Source organism: Pinus tabuliformis, chromosome 5_2, assembly GCF_031772625.1.
Source record: "Pinus tabuliformis cultivar Carrire ecotype Pingquan chromosome 5_2, CPIR1, whole genome shotgun sequence".
Taxonomy (NCBI): Eukaryota; Viridiplantae; Streptophyta; class Pinopsida; order Pinales; family Pinaceae; genus Pinus; species Pinus tabuliformis.
The window spans coordinates 37,402,913-37,415,473 of NC_142306.1; positions in this window are offsets into that span (position 1 = coordinate 37,402,913).

Here is a 12,561-nt window from a genome sequence, read left to right on the forward strand (position 1 = left end):
ATTTGATCCTTTCCTTCCAGGTAGAGGTCTTAGGACTTCCTCTTTCATAAGTGATAGAGATTTTGGAGGGAGATTCCTCCTTTGTTACAGTAAGTGCATCCTCAATGATGATGGGTTCTTTCGAAGGTGGTTGGGGCTCGCCCACCTTAATTCTGGTGCTCCTTCGAGCTTTGAAATACATAGATGGCTGTCTTTTTCTTTTCCCTTTTTTCTTAGCTAGAGTGCTAAGTGTAGCAAGAACAACTGTTGCTTCTCTTGCTAGTGTCTCGTGAGACACTTCTTCTTGCTGTTTTTCTTCTTCTTCTTCTGCAGTTTTGCCTGTGTCTGCTATTTTTGATTTTGTTTCTGTTGTCTCTGGTGTTGTTTTTTCCTGTACTTGTTGAGTTTCTACCTTTCCTGTGGCAGTCTTTTTTCTGAGCTATCTTGGGCTTCTTCTTTTCAGTTCTTGTCCTCTTCCTTTTCTCTATTGTGGTTTTCCCTTTTTCTGCTTTTGATGCTGTTTTCTTCTCTACTTTAGGTTCAACTGTGGTTGTGTCATGTTTCTCCTCTCCTCTCTATTTTTCTTCTTTTTCTTCTTCTAATTGAATATTTTGTGCTTCCTCATGGATTTCCTTCTCAAGTTCCTCTTTCTGCTCCTCCTCTTCACTGCCAGATGGACTAAGGTCATCAGTGAGAGTTTTTATGTCATCTTCTCTAGTCATGTTCCTGAAATTTCCCAGGCTATAGGGATTGTGTATGTGTGGAGGGCATCCTCTACCAGCAATTTAATGAGCCCATGGTGAGCCAGTTGGTCTGGAACCCCTGCATTCAATTTGGTGCCACACTCTATCAAGGATTGGAGGAGAAAATATGGAAGACTGAGTTTTCTAGATGTAGGTAGGTCCATTCCATATCTTAGTTCATGCAATAATATGAAGTGATAACCATAGACTATACTATATCTTCCTTCACAGGAGATATATTTCATGATCTGGTAGCTGACCTCACCCCATGGATAAGGTATACTTGTCCTTCTGATCCCATTCTTATCCTCCACAGGATGTTCATCAGGCTGGAAAAAGGTCTTTTTAGCAACCTGTCCTAGTGGTTTTTCTTCTTTGCTCCAAGGGAGCCCAAGTGGAAGACTTGTAATTCTGTTGATGAATTTTGGTGTAAGTTCTATGGTTAGACCCCTGAAACTGACTGTAGCATGGGTTTTTGAATGGGGTCTTAAAGATATTAAAAATTCCTCTGTAACTTCCTCATCATACCCATGAAATTTCTCAAAGAAAGGCATCCAATTTGCCCTGGTAAAGAGGGCTACCACTTCTGGGTGTTCATGCAATTTGGTGGAATTTAGAGGCTCCTTTCTCATAAAACCCCCTGTCATGATGTTTTAGTGACTGCTGGAAATTCTCAGGTGAGGAGGAAGGCAGCAAATTTTCAAACCCGAAAACAGAGGAACAACTGAGGATTTTTCTGGAACCAGAGAGAGTTTTTCGTGTTTCTTTTTTTTAACAAAAACAAATTGTAATTTTCCTGCCCTTCGAACTCTGCTCTCAACCTTAATTTAATTTTCAGACTATTTGAGGAAATCAATAGTTTCTCTTTAAAAAAAACACAAAGAGCAAGACAATGTTTTTCTTTCATAGACCACCCAATGCAAATTCAGTGCTTTATAGGCTTAATTTCCTATGGTTGCATCACTTCTTCATACAGGAGAATACAGGGAATAAATAGACAGACTTTTAGTGTAGAGAGTAAAATGGAGAGACTATATATATTTCATAAAAACACAGGCAGACTTCTGTTTTCACTTTCCCTTTCTTTTTCAACTTAATACTTTGTTTCAAATCCACCACCTTTTGTGGATAATTAACATGTAGAGTGGGTTGTTCGAGCCTACCTTCTTTCAAGCTCGAATTTGGCACAAAATCTTGAATTTTCCCTCTGTAGAGCTGTTCAATGGCCTTCCTATAGAAAGGCTCCTGTAGACTATGTTTCTGCTCTTGTAGAGTGCGATAATGCTCCTGTAGAACCCGATAAGCGGAAGGGTTTTGAAATAGGAAGAGAGCGACTGTTTCGAGGTTCTGAAGGTGGTAGGTAAGTTGTTGTAGCCAAGAACTCGTCAATGCAAATGAAAAAAAAGGTGGTGGAGGCTTCTACTGTAGCATACTTAAGCTTATGGCGTGTTCTGCGGTGACGAGGTGAGGTGGCAAGAAGGGTACGTTATCCCCATCCGGACTGTTAGTCCCTACTTCAGTGCCATTATGATACCTCATGCCGCTTGCCTGTAATCACTTCCATCATTCCCATTATACGCCACCACCACTACCTGTTTTGAGTTTTTCTTCCCAAGTTGACTGAAGACACATGCCAATTTCACTCACTGAACACTGTTTGAATTGGACAAGGCTTGTTCGAACTGGACGAGGGTGGCCAGTTAGCTGGCCACTGATTTCATTTAATCGTGACCATCTCAATGGTTCATGTAGTTTCTAAATCATATTCATGCAACAAAGGAACGGGTTTAGCCACTTACCTGTTAGTCACTACCGTGCTTTGCATGCTCAGACTTTGGCACTTTGTTCTTGGATTGCTGCTGCTGTTGGTGCTCGTGGCTTCTGAACTGGTGGCTTGGCTACCTCATGCTGGTGATTTTTGATCAGGAATGGCTCCTTGCATGTTGTATACACCTGTGGTTGCACTGACCTTGCCTCTGGAGCTTGTTTTTTTAAAGGGATCAGCTGCTACAAGAATCCTGTAGGATTTCCTGTAACTGCTTCTCCCTCTAAAATTTCTGGCTGAGGTGTGAGTAGGGACTGAAAAGATAGCTGAGAAAGGTTCTGAGGGAAAAAGAAAAGTGGCTAGTATGCACCAGGTAAGAAACAAGTTTAAGAATGCTGCTATTTATTCTCCATTTTTTCAAGGAAAAAAAACAAAAGAAACAGGATTTTTGTGTTTTTTTTTTTGTGTGCAGGGAAGAAAGAAATGAATGGAAATGCAGTGGTGCAGGGATGGAATGGAGGGTTAGGAGGATGAATGGTGGCAGGGAGGTCCACAAGTCTTCTAGACAAATTTCTAGCCCTCTGATTCTTTTTTGAGTTTGATTTCGAGCTTTCTGTGGTTTCTACAGGAGCCTCCTGTAGAACGCAGAAAGCTTCCTGTAGGATGAAAAATTTCTAGAACAAGTGAGACCAAGGCCTGGGGAAAGACAATGGCGATGGGGAATGAGCTGTCAAGGGTGTATTCAGCCTGACCATGTCCTTTTTTTCTTCTGTGACCCTCCTGCAATCTGCAATTCATTCAAAAGAAGTTAGTTTTTACATTTTTTTTCTCTGTTTTTATTTTTATTTTTATTTTTTCTCCTTTTTTTTTGAGACAGTTGGGGCGTCTCCAGGAGGTTTTCACCCAGGGATCTTTTATTCTATTTTTCTATTGGCGCTCATGGCTTCTGAACTGGTGGCTTGGCTACCTCATGCTGGTGATCTTTGATCAGAAACAGCTCCTTGCATGTTGTATACACCTGTGGCTGCATTGACCCTGCCTTTGGAGCTTGTTTTTTTAAAGGGATCAGTTGTTACAGGAATCCTGAAGGATTTCCTATAACTGCTTCTCCCTCTAAACTTTCTGGCTAAGGTGTGAGTAGGGACTGAAAAGATAGTTGAGGAAGGTTCTGAGGGAAAAAGAAAATTCGCTGGTATGCACCAGGTAAGAAACAAGTTTAAGAATGCTGCTGTTTATTCTCCATTTTTTCAAGGAAAAAAAACAAAAGAAACAAGATTTCTGTGTTTTTTTTGTGTGCAGGGAAGAAAGAAACGAGTGGAAATGTAGTGGTGCAGGGATGGAATGGAGGGTTAGGAGGATGAATGGTGGCATGGAGGTCCACAGGTCTTCTGGACAAATTTCTAGCCCTCTAATTATTTTATGAGTTTGATTTCGAGCTCTCTGTGGTTTCTACAAGAGACTCCTGTAGAACGCACAAAGCTTCCTGTAGGATGCAAAATTTCTAGAACAAGTGAGACCAGGGCCTCGGGAAAGACAATGATGATGGAGAAATGAGCTGTCAATAGTGTATTCAACCTAGCCATGTCCTTTTTTCTTCTGTGACCTTCCTGCAATCTGCAATGCTTTCAAAAGAAGTTAGTTTTTCTGTTTTTTTCTTCTTTTTTCTTTTCATTTTTTTTTTGTATGAAGCAGTTGGGGCACCTCCATGAGGTTTTCACCCTCACTGCCTACCCTAGGATCCCCAGGAGGTTTTTACCCAAGGATCTTTTATTCTCTATTTCTGTCTTTTCTCTTTATTTTTTTTGTGTGTTTAGGGTGTGGGTGGAGTGGAGGCAGAGACCTACTCCACTACCAACACTGTTTTACTCAGATTCTCAATGAATTCTTGCTTGGAGAGGGGCTTCCTATAGATCTTCAACCTATGCCCATTAACGAGCATGGGGATGGCTTCTTCATCGATGGTCCAGATCACGATTGAACCATTGTCATTGCATTTTTTTACTGTGTACGGTCCTAACCATCTTGTCCTCAGTTTGCCCTTGAAATCTTTATATCTTGAATCATACAGCAACGCCCAATCTCCTTCCTGGAATTGTTTTTCTTTGAGGTGTTTTTCATGCCATATTTTCCTTTGAAGTTGGACTACCTCTGAGTGGAGAAGGGCCTGCAATCTCTGCTCATCCAATCCATTTAGTTGAAGTAACCTTTCCTTTTGTACATGGCTGAGATCTAGGTCCAGCTGAGCTACCATCCTTAATGTGTTATATTCAAATTCTATTGACAACAAAGCCTTCTTCCCATATACCAGCTCATAGGGTGTGAACCCTGTGGTGGCTTTCTAGGTGGTGTTATAGGCCCAAGTGACCTCAACCAATCGATCTGCCCAATATTTTCTGCTGCTGCTCAAAATCCCTTCCAAAGCTCCGTTAGTGACTTCCACCTATCCATTCGCTTGTGGATGATAAGGGGTGGAAGTTTGGTGCTTAATTTTGTGGTGTGTGAGCAGATCTTCAATCATATTGGAGGTAAAATGACTCCCTTGATCTGTGATTAATTCTCTTGGATAGCCAAACTTGTAGAAGATATTTTCTCTCAAAAACTCAGCTACTTTTTCTTCTGTTGCTGCCTTGATCGCCTTTGTTTCTGCCCATTTTGTCAGATAATCAGTACACACAATGATGTAAGATTTTTGTTTTGGAGGAGGGTTGATAGGACCCACAAAGTCTATGCCCCAATTCTCAAATGGCTCAAAAGTCACTTGAGGTTGCAGGGGCATCTCATCCCTTGGAGTAGGTTTCCCCATCCTTTGACATCGGTCACATTGGCTGATATATCTTCTGACATCTTGATGAAGAGTGGGCCAATAGTAACCTACTTGTAGAATTTTTAAGGTAGTCCTCTTTCTTGCAAAATGGCCCCCACAGGGCCCATCATGACAGGTTAGGAGAATGTCAAAAACTTCCTCCTCCCTGACACATCGCCTCAAAATCTGATCTGGGCCAAGTTTGAAGAGATTGCCCCCAATCTAGGTGAATGGGGCACTTTTCCTCACGATCTTGCTCTTCTCTTTTGAGGACAGGTGTGGCGGAAACTGTGCTGAAACCAAGTAATTTTCTATATCAGCAAACCATGGAGAGAGTACTGAGATAGCAAATAGGTGTTCATCTGGCATTTGGTCATCCACCATTCCTTCTTCACCTGCAGGTAGATCTAATCTAGACAGAAAATCAGCAACAACATTTTCCTTACCCAGCTTATCAACAATGGTTAGATCAAATTGCTGCAATAAAAGTAACTATGTAATAATACAGGCATTTACATCAGGTTTTTTAATCAAATACCTAATTGCAGCATGATCAGTGTGTACGAATGTTTGATAGCGGGTGATGTAGTGTCTGAACTTATTTAGGGAATGGACTACAGCTAGGAGCTCCTTTTTGGTTACAGTGTAGTTTAATTGAGCCTTGGACAAGCTTTTACTTACAAAATATATGGCATAAGGCAGCTTCTCATCAACTTGCCCTAAGGCTTCTCCTATCGCTTGTTCGAGGCATCTGTATGAATGTGGAAAGGTAGGGCCCAGTTTGGACCTCTCAAAATTGGGGCAGTTACCAGTTTACCTTTCAAGGTATCCATAACCTCTTGACAGTTTTCAGTCCATATGAACTCAACATCTTTTCCCAAAAGGCCAAACAATGGAGAGGCTAGCTTACTAAAATTCGTAATGAATCTTCTATAATACCCTGCTAAGCCTAGGAAACTCCAAACATCTCTTACCTTTTGAGGTGGTGGGACCCTTTGGATGATGGCAATTTTGTTGGGATCCACCTGTAATCCTTGCTGAGAAATTGTATGACCTAGCATGATCCCTTTAGTCATCAAGAATTCACATTTTTCAGGACTGATGGAAAGGTTCATTTCAATGCACTTGTCTAAAACTTTTCCCAGGTTAGTCAAAGCTTCCTGGAAGTTAGAACCATAAGGGGTAAATTCATCCATATAGATTTCCACTGAATCATGAACCAGTTCAGCAAATATACTCAGTACTACTCTCTGGAAAGTGGCGGGAGCATTGCACAACCCAAAAGGAAGGACCCGGTATGCAAAAGTACCCCAAGGACAAGTGAAAGTGGTCTTATCTTGGTCTTCCGGGCTGATTTGGATCTGGTTGTACCTGCTAAACCCATCTAGGAAGGAGAAGAACTTCTTCCCTACCAGGCCATATAACACTTGATCTATGAAAGGAAAAGGGAAATGGTCCTTCTTGGTGGCCTTGTTTAGTTCCCGATAATCAACACAGATTCTCCACTTCCCATTTTTCTTTGGCACTAGCACCAAAGGAGAGACCCATTCGCTGTCAGAGATGGGGTAGATGAATCCTGCATCCAACAACTTTTGCAGTTCTTCTTTGACAATGTCCTTAAGGGCTGGATTCATCCTCCTTTGAGGCTGCCTGACTGGTTTACAATCTTCTTTAATGTAAATGTGATGAGTACATACTGAAGGGTGGACTCCCTTAATTTCCTTATAGCTCCAAGCAAAAGCATCCAAGTGGTTTTTCAATAAGCTACACATTTCTTTCTCCTGAGAGGTGGATAGAGATGAGTTTATCTTCAAGGTTATTTCTGGGCCGAATTCCACATTCTTAACTCGGAGAGAGGTCAGATCAGTCACATAGAGATCAACTGAAGGATTAGCTTAGGTTTCTTCCACCAGCTCTTCTAGTGGCAACACACTGGGGGGTGGATTCTGAATCAAGTTTTCAATAAGATCATTCTCAATTTGTGGGCCCCCATGGTAGCTTCTACTGTACACAATGGTGTGGAATAGAATTCATCCTCATCTTCCTCCTCCAACCAGAGAGGTAAATCATGTTCTAACAGAGGTTATGCAGGAGGATATAGGACTAGCTGCTTGGACATATGCCTGTTCTTGATTGTCATGTTCCCAGCTCGACAACTGATGTAGGCATCTGCAGTAGCCAACTAAGGTCTTCCCAAGATGAGAGGATACCCAATGAGCTTTTCCTTTGTTTGGAGAACCAGGAAGGGTACTCCCAAGAATCAATAGAGACCATTACATCTTCCATAATCCCCTCAGGGGTCACGGTGGAGCGGTCTGCTAACTGCAATACTGTTGTGGTCTTTCTCAGGGAGCCCTAAAGGTTGAGCTTGAGCATAGTGTCCTTGGTCATCACATTAATGGAAGCCCCTAGATCAATCAGGGTATGGGGGATTACGGTGCCATTGATGTGGACATCGACTACAAGACTCCCAGGGTCTAGATATTTCAGACATATTACCTGCCCCAACATCAGGTCAGACAGTTGTCTTATGACATTGATAGTTGGAGCATCTCCCCTACGCCTGCCTGGGTGCCTGAAGCACTTCTCCTTGATCATATTGTTGTATATAGGCACATCTTTTATGGCTTGGAGAAGTGGTATCTTTACACATAATTGTTTCAATTCTCCCAGAAGTTTAGTTTCTTCTGGGGTCGGTTGTGTGGTTCTAGTTAGTCTCTCAGGAAAGGGTGGAATGGATTTTGGTTCACTTTCTTGTTTTTCTTCCTCATCCTCCTTAGGGGGAGGTTGGCTATCTGGGAGAACCTTACCAAATTGTAGGTTAATCTCCTAAATCTCCACAGCATAGGTCGAGCATGATGCTTCTCCACTATATACCTGTTGGGCCTATCTGTTATTGGGGTTCAGGTTCGGTTGAGCAGGTATTTGGGGTTGCCTTGGTGGAGCAGGAGGCAATGGTTGTGGTTGAGCAGGTGGTGGAGGCAAAAGAGTGGGAGGAGAGTTGTACTGGGGCCTCCACCCCTGATGAGGTGCATTCCACTGAGGCTGTGGCTTAGCATAAGAGTGAAATGAATGAGCAACAAGTGGAGCATGGTATTGAGATGGATATGACCAAGGAGGGGGTGTGGATTAGGAAGGATGAGCAGGGGGACCCCAAGAAGGCATGGAAATGGCATGATTGGAGTTGTAATAGGTCTGGGATGTCCCTTACATTCCCTGTTGGTAAGGTCTGGGCCCATGTGGCCTCCTTTGGTTCATGAAATAGAGTGGTTCAGTGGCTCCTTTGGCCCCCTGGTATGCAGCTTTAAGTCCAGGCAAGGAAGGGCACTGATTCATAGGATGGTCTTGTTCACAGACTAAACACACTTCTATAGAGTTCAATGGACATTTGTTCCTAGGATGCTTTCTAGTGCACCTGGGACAAAAGATGGCCAAAGCCCTCTCGGCTTCCTCTTGTTTCCTTTTGATATGCAAGGTATCCATTTGCATGGCAAGAGTCTGCCTCATCTCACTCTTGAAATCTTCCAACCGATTCTCAAGTTCGCTTCTAAGGGATGAACTGGATGAGGATGTACTGGCTAAAGGTTGACTTCCCCTACCTCTCTTTCTAGCTGCCCTAGAATGGTTTCTAAACATAGTCTTTATGTCATCATAAGGTAGTTGGTAGATGTCTCCCCCAGCCAACAAATGGAGGGTATCTAGAAGGTCTTCAGGGACTCCTCTGAGTAGGACCAACTTCAGAGATTCGGGGTCAAGTGTGCACCTGGCCCTTTTATAACTGAGCTGAAACCTTTCTTCATAGTCTTCTAAGGATTCATCACTTCCCATGGTCATTCAAAGATTTCCTCCTTGGTATCCTTTGATCTACAGTAGTCCCGATATTTGTTGTTAAAGGCTTGCTGCATCTGAGCCCAAGTTGTGATGCTGTTTCCAGGTAACCCCATGAACCAGCACAATGCTGCATCCTTGAGGGTAGAAGGAAACAATTTCAACTTCTGCTCATCTTCTGCATAGTCATAGGTTCGACAGAGAACAACAAATTCAAACAAGAAGGTATCAGGATCTTCGGTAGTCAATCCATGGAAGTGAGGTAAGGCTGAAGGACTTATGTTTTTCATTTTAGTGTCCCCATTGGTCTCTCGGATAGGAAAGGTACCCTCTATTCTTTCCCCATTTCCTCTAACGTTTTTGTTTTCAACCATGGTCTTAGGAGGAATGGTTTCTTGCTCTTCTTCTGCTATAGGATCTTCGTATATCTCTGGAGGTTCACCTATAGGTTCTTCTGGATCACCTCCACCAAAGAAGAGAGAAGGGTGACTTAGTGATGTGGTGGGGGTGATGGGTAGGAATTTTCCTGAATTGTCTCTGTTCCTACGAGGCATGAAAGAAAATCTCCTTTTGGGTGAATTTTTTTTTTTCTTCTGCTTGTACTTGCAAAAACTGAAATGGATTGAACAACAAACTGCAACTAACTGAAATGAATCTTGCTGAAATGAAATTGTAGAATTGAAATGAAAGCAAGGAAATGACTAATCTACTTTGCTAGAAAGGAAATTACAGAATTGAAATGAAAGTAGGAAATGACTAATCTACTCTTGCTAAAATGGAAATTGCAGAATTGAAATGAAAGCAGCAAATGAATAATCTACTCTTGCTGAAATGGAAATTGCAAAATTGAAATGAAAGCAGGAAATGACTAATATACGCTTGCTAAAATGAAAATTGCAGAATTGAAATGAAAGTAGGAAATGACTAATCTATGCTTGCTGAAATGAAATTGTAGAATGGAAATGAAACAATTACTCTACTTTTGCTTAAATAAACTACTTAGCAGAATGTTGCAGTAGAAAATAGAAGAAAAACAGTAATCACAAAATACTTTGACGCTTCCCTGGAAATGACACCAAAAAGATGGTGGGCTCTAGTATTGCAGCAATAATGCTGCAACTCCTGGGGCTTCCTTCTTTACTTTTATCAACCCAGTAGTTCGTAACAAACTTGGTAGTGACGGTGCTGTATGTACAAGTACTAGCTCTTACTGTAGGCTGTCAATTGGTCAGCTGGTGCAAGTTCGCTAGGAGCTTAAGCCAACTTCTATGAGTTCTCTGAAGAAGATTTTAATTGTGATGGAAGAAAGCTAACTCTACAGAGGCTACTCTATTTGCAGAAAGAGAATGGAAACTAAAATGAAACGCAATCCCTAACAAACCCTAGTTTACCCTCTAACCCTACTTTTGCAAGAAAAGAGATGGAAACTAATGAAATGAGTGCCATTGACTACTGAAAAGATAAATTGCATTTATTCAAGCTACTTCTGAAAAGAAATGAGGAGAAATCATCTTTTTGTACTTTTGAGTGTTTTTATGTGAAATTATTATGCTTGTGATTTATCGGGTTATGACTATGCAGAGGTTTGGTGGAAAAGGAGGATGGAGTTGGCTTTTACAGAGGGTGAGGAAGGTGTGGAGAGGTCCTAAGAAGCTCTTAGTACCCTTATGAAGAATTTTATAGTGATCGGACTTCGAAAAATCACTCAGAAGAAGTTCTATAGGAGGCTGCAGGGGATCTACAAGAGGAGGCCGAAAGCTATTTTTGGAGTTTTGAAGGTGGAAAAATGGTGGGAAAGGGACAATGAAGGCTAGATGAAGGTGTTGAGGTGTTTAGAACTTGTCAAGGAAGATTAGGGACGAATTTGATGGTCAGTTTTGTTCGAATGGCAAGAAAGCAGCTTTATAAAAAAAAAGGAAAAATTAGGGCAGATTGGCGAAATGTTGCAAATGAGCTGGGAAATCTATGAGGAGTGAGCTAGTGCTGGTTGTTTTATGGAGGGATGGTGAGTTGATATGTCCTACAAGAGATCTGCACATTTACTTATCAAAACTGACCAATGAAAGAACTAAAAACAGAAATTTGTCTAGTTTGCCCTAATTTCTGACCTACAAACAGAAAATGCTGAACATTACCTTATGAACAGAAAAGCATGCGAGAGAACTATGGTAAAAGAACATGAAATGATCTAAGCAATTGAACTTGAACCAATATCAACTTTTCCAAATCAAGTTATCACACTAGTAGTTGCATGGAAGAGCAAAAATTGTGTTTTTGGTGGTAGCAGTAGTGTCTTGACTTCAGATCATAGTCCTAGGAAGGGAGAAAGGAGATTAGAGCATGCTGTTGGTATTTTTGAATCTTATTCTGTCACTGCAGCAACCTACTTAAGAAACTAAAACAAAACAACTATACTAACCATCAAAAAGCAACCTAATCTAGCAAAGTAACATGAATCTATTCAATAGAAATTAACTCATGAATGGAAGCAAAAACATATAAGTACACAAAGGAGGTGCTGGGCAGCTTGAGTTGGGCCCTAACCCAAGAGCTTCAGCCCTCTGAAAGAGATCAGTGCTAGCTCAAAAACTATTTCATCTTCATTATCGAAAATAACAGTTACATTACATAAACTGTTCTAAAAAAGGACTCGAAGATAAGCTGAACAATGTGCTGCACAAAAGTGTGAAAATATACTAATAACTGGCTAACCTATTGAGGTTCTAAGCCTTCTTATTTATACAAATGGGGACTTCCAATAGTCCTAAAATCAAGGAACTCGGCTTCCTAGAATTGAAGATAAACAACAGTCCTACTTGACTTGCTCAGCTGCCCCTTGGAATCATCAATGTGGGCCTTTGTGCCCTGAGTTGATGATGGAGGATTCGAGGAAAAGGGTCATTAATGAAGGAGACACCCCCCCTACAAGTCCTCTTCCATGTTTTCCTCGAGTTTTTGTTGCCATTTGCTCATAAATTCCTTGACTTTGTCTAAAATTGTCCAAAAAATCTGCATAAAACACACATTAGACTACATGGCAAAGTGACTAACCCAATTCACTCTATTAGCATAAATCTATTCAAAAACATGTAACAGACTAATGATAATGGTGGATTAAGTTGAAATAAGAGGCAGAATGAGCCCATATAATTACCCATTTCTGGGGCTCATCAACTGAGCCGGGTACTTTATGTAATGCTTATGACGAATGCCGGATCATAATGTAATCTTTTATGTTATGTTTAATATAAGACAAAGCTGATGTTGGTTGTGACTTCCAATGTATTTGGCCTCGTGCTTAGTGGGTGTATTAAAATTTTGAATAGTCTATCTATTGTATGTAGACGGTACTTCATAGATTGATTCAAGGATGTTGTTATATATGTGTTCTCTATAATGAATATATTTGTATGATTCAAGGATGTTGTTATCTCTGTTTCCCA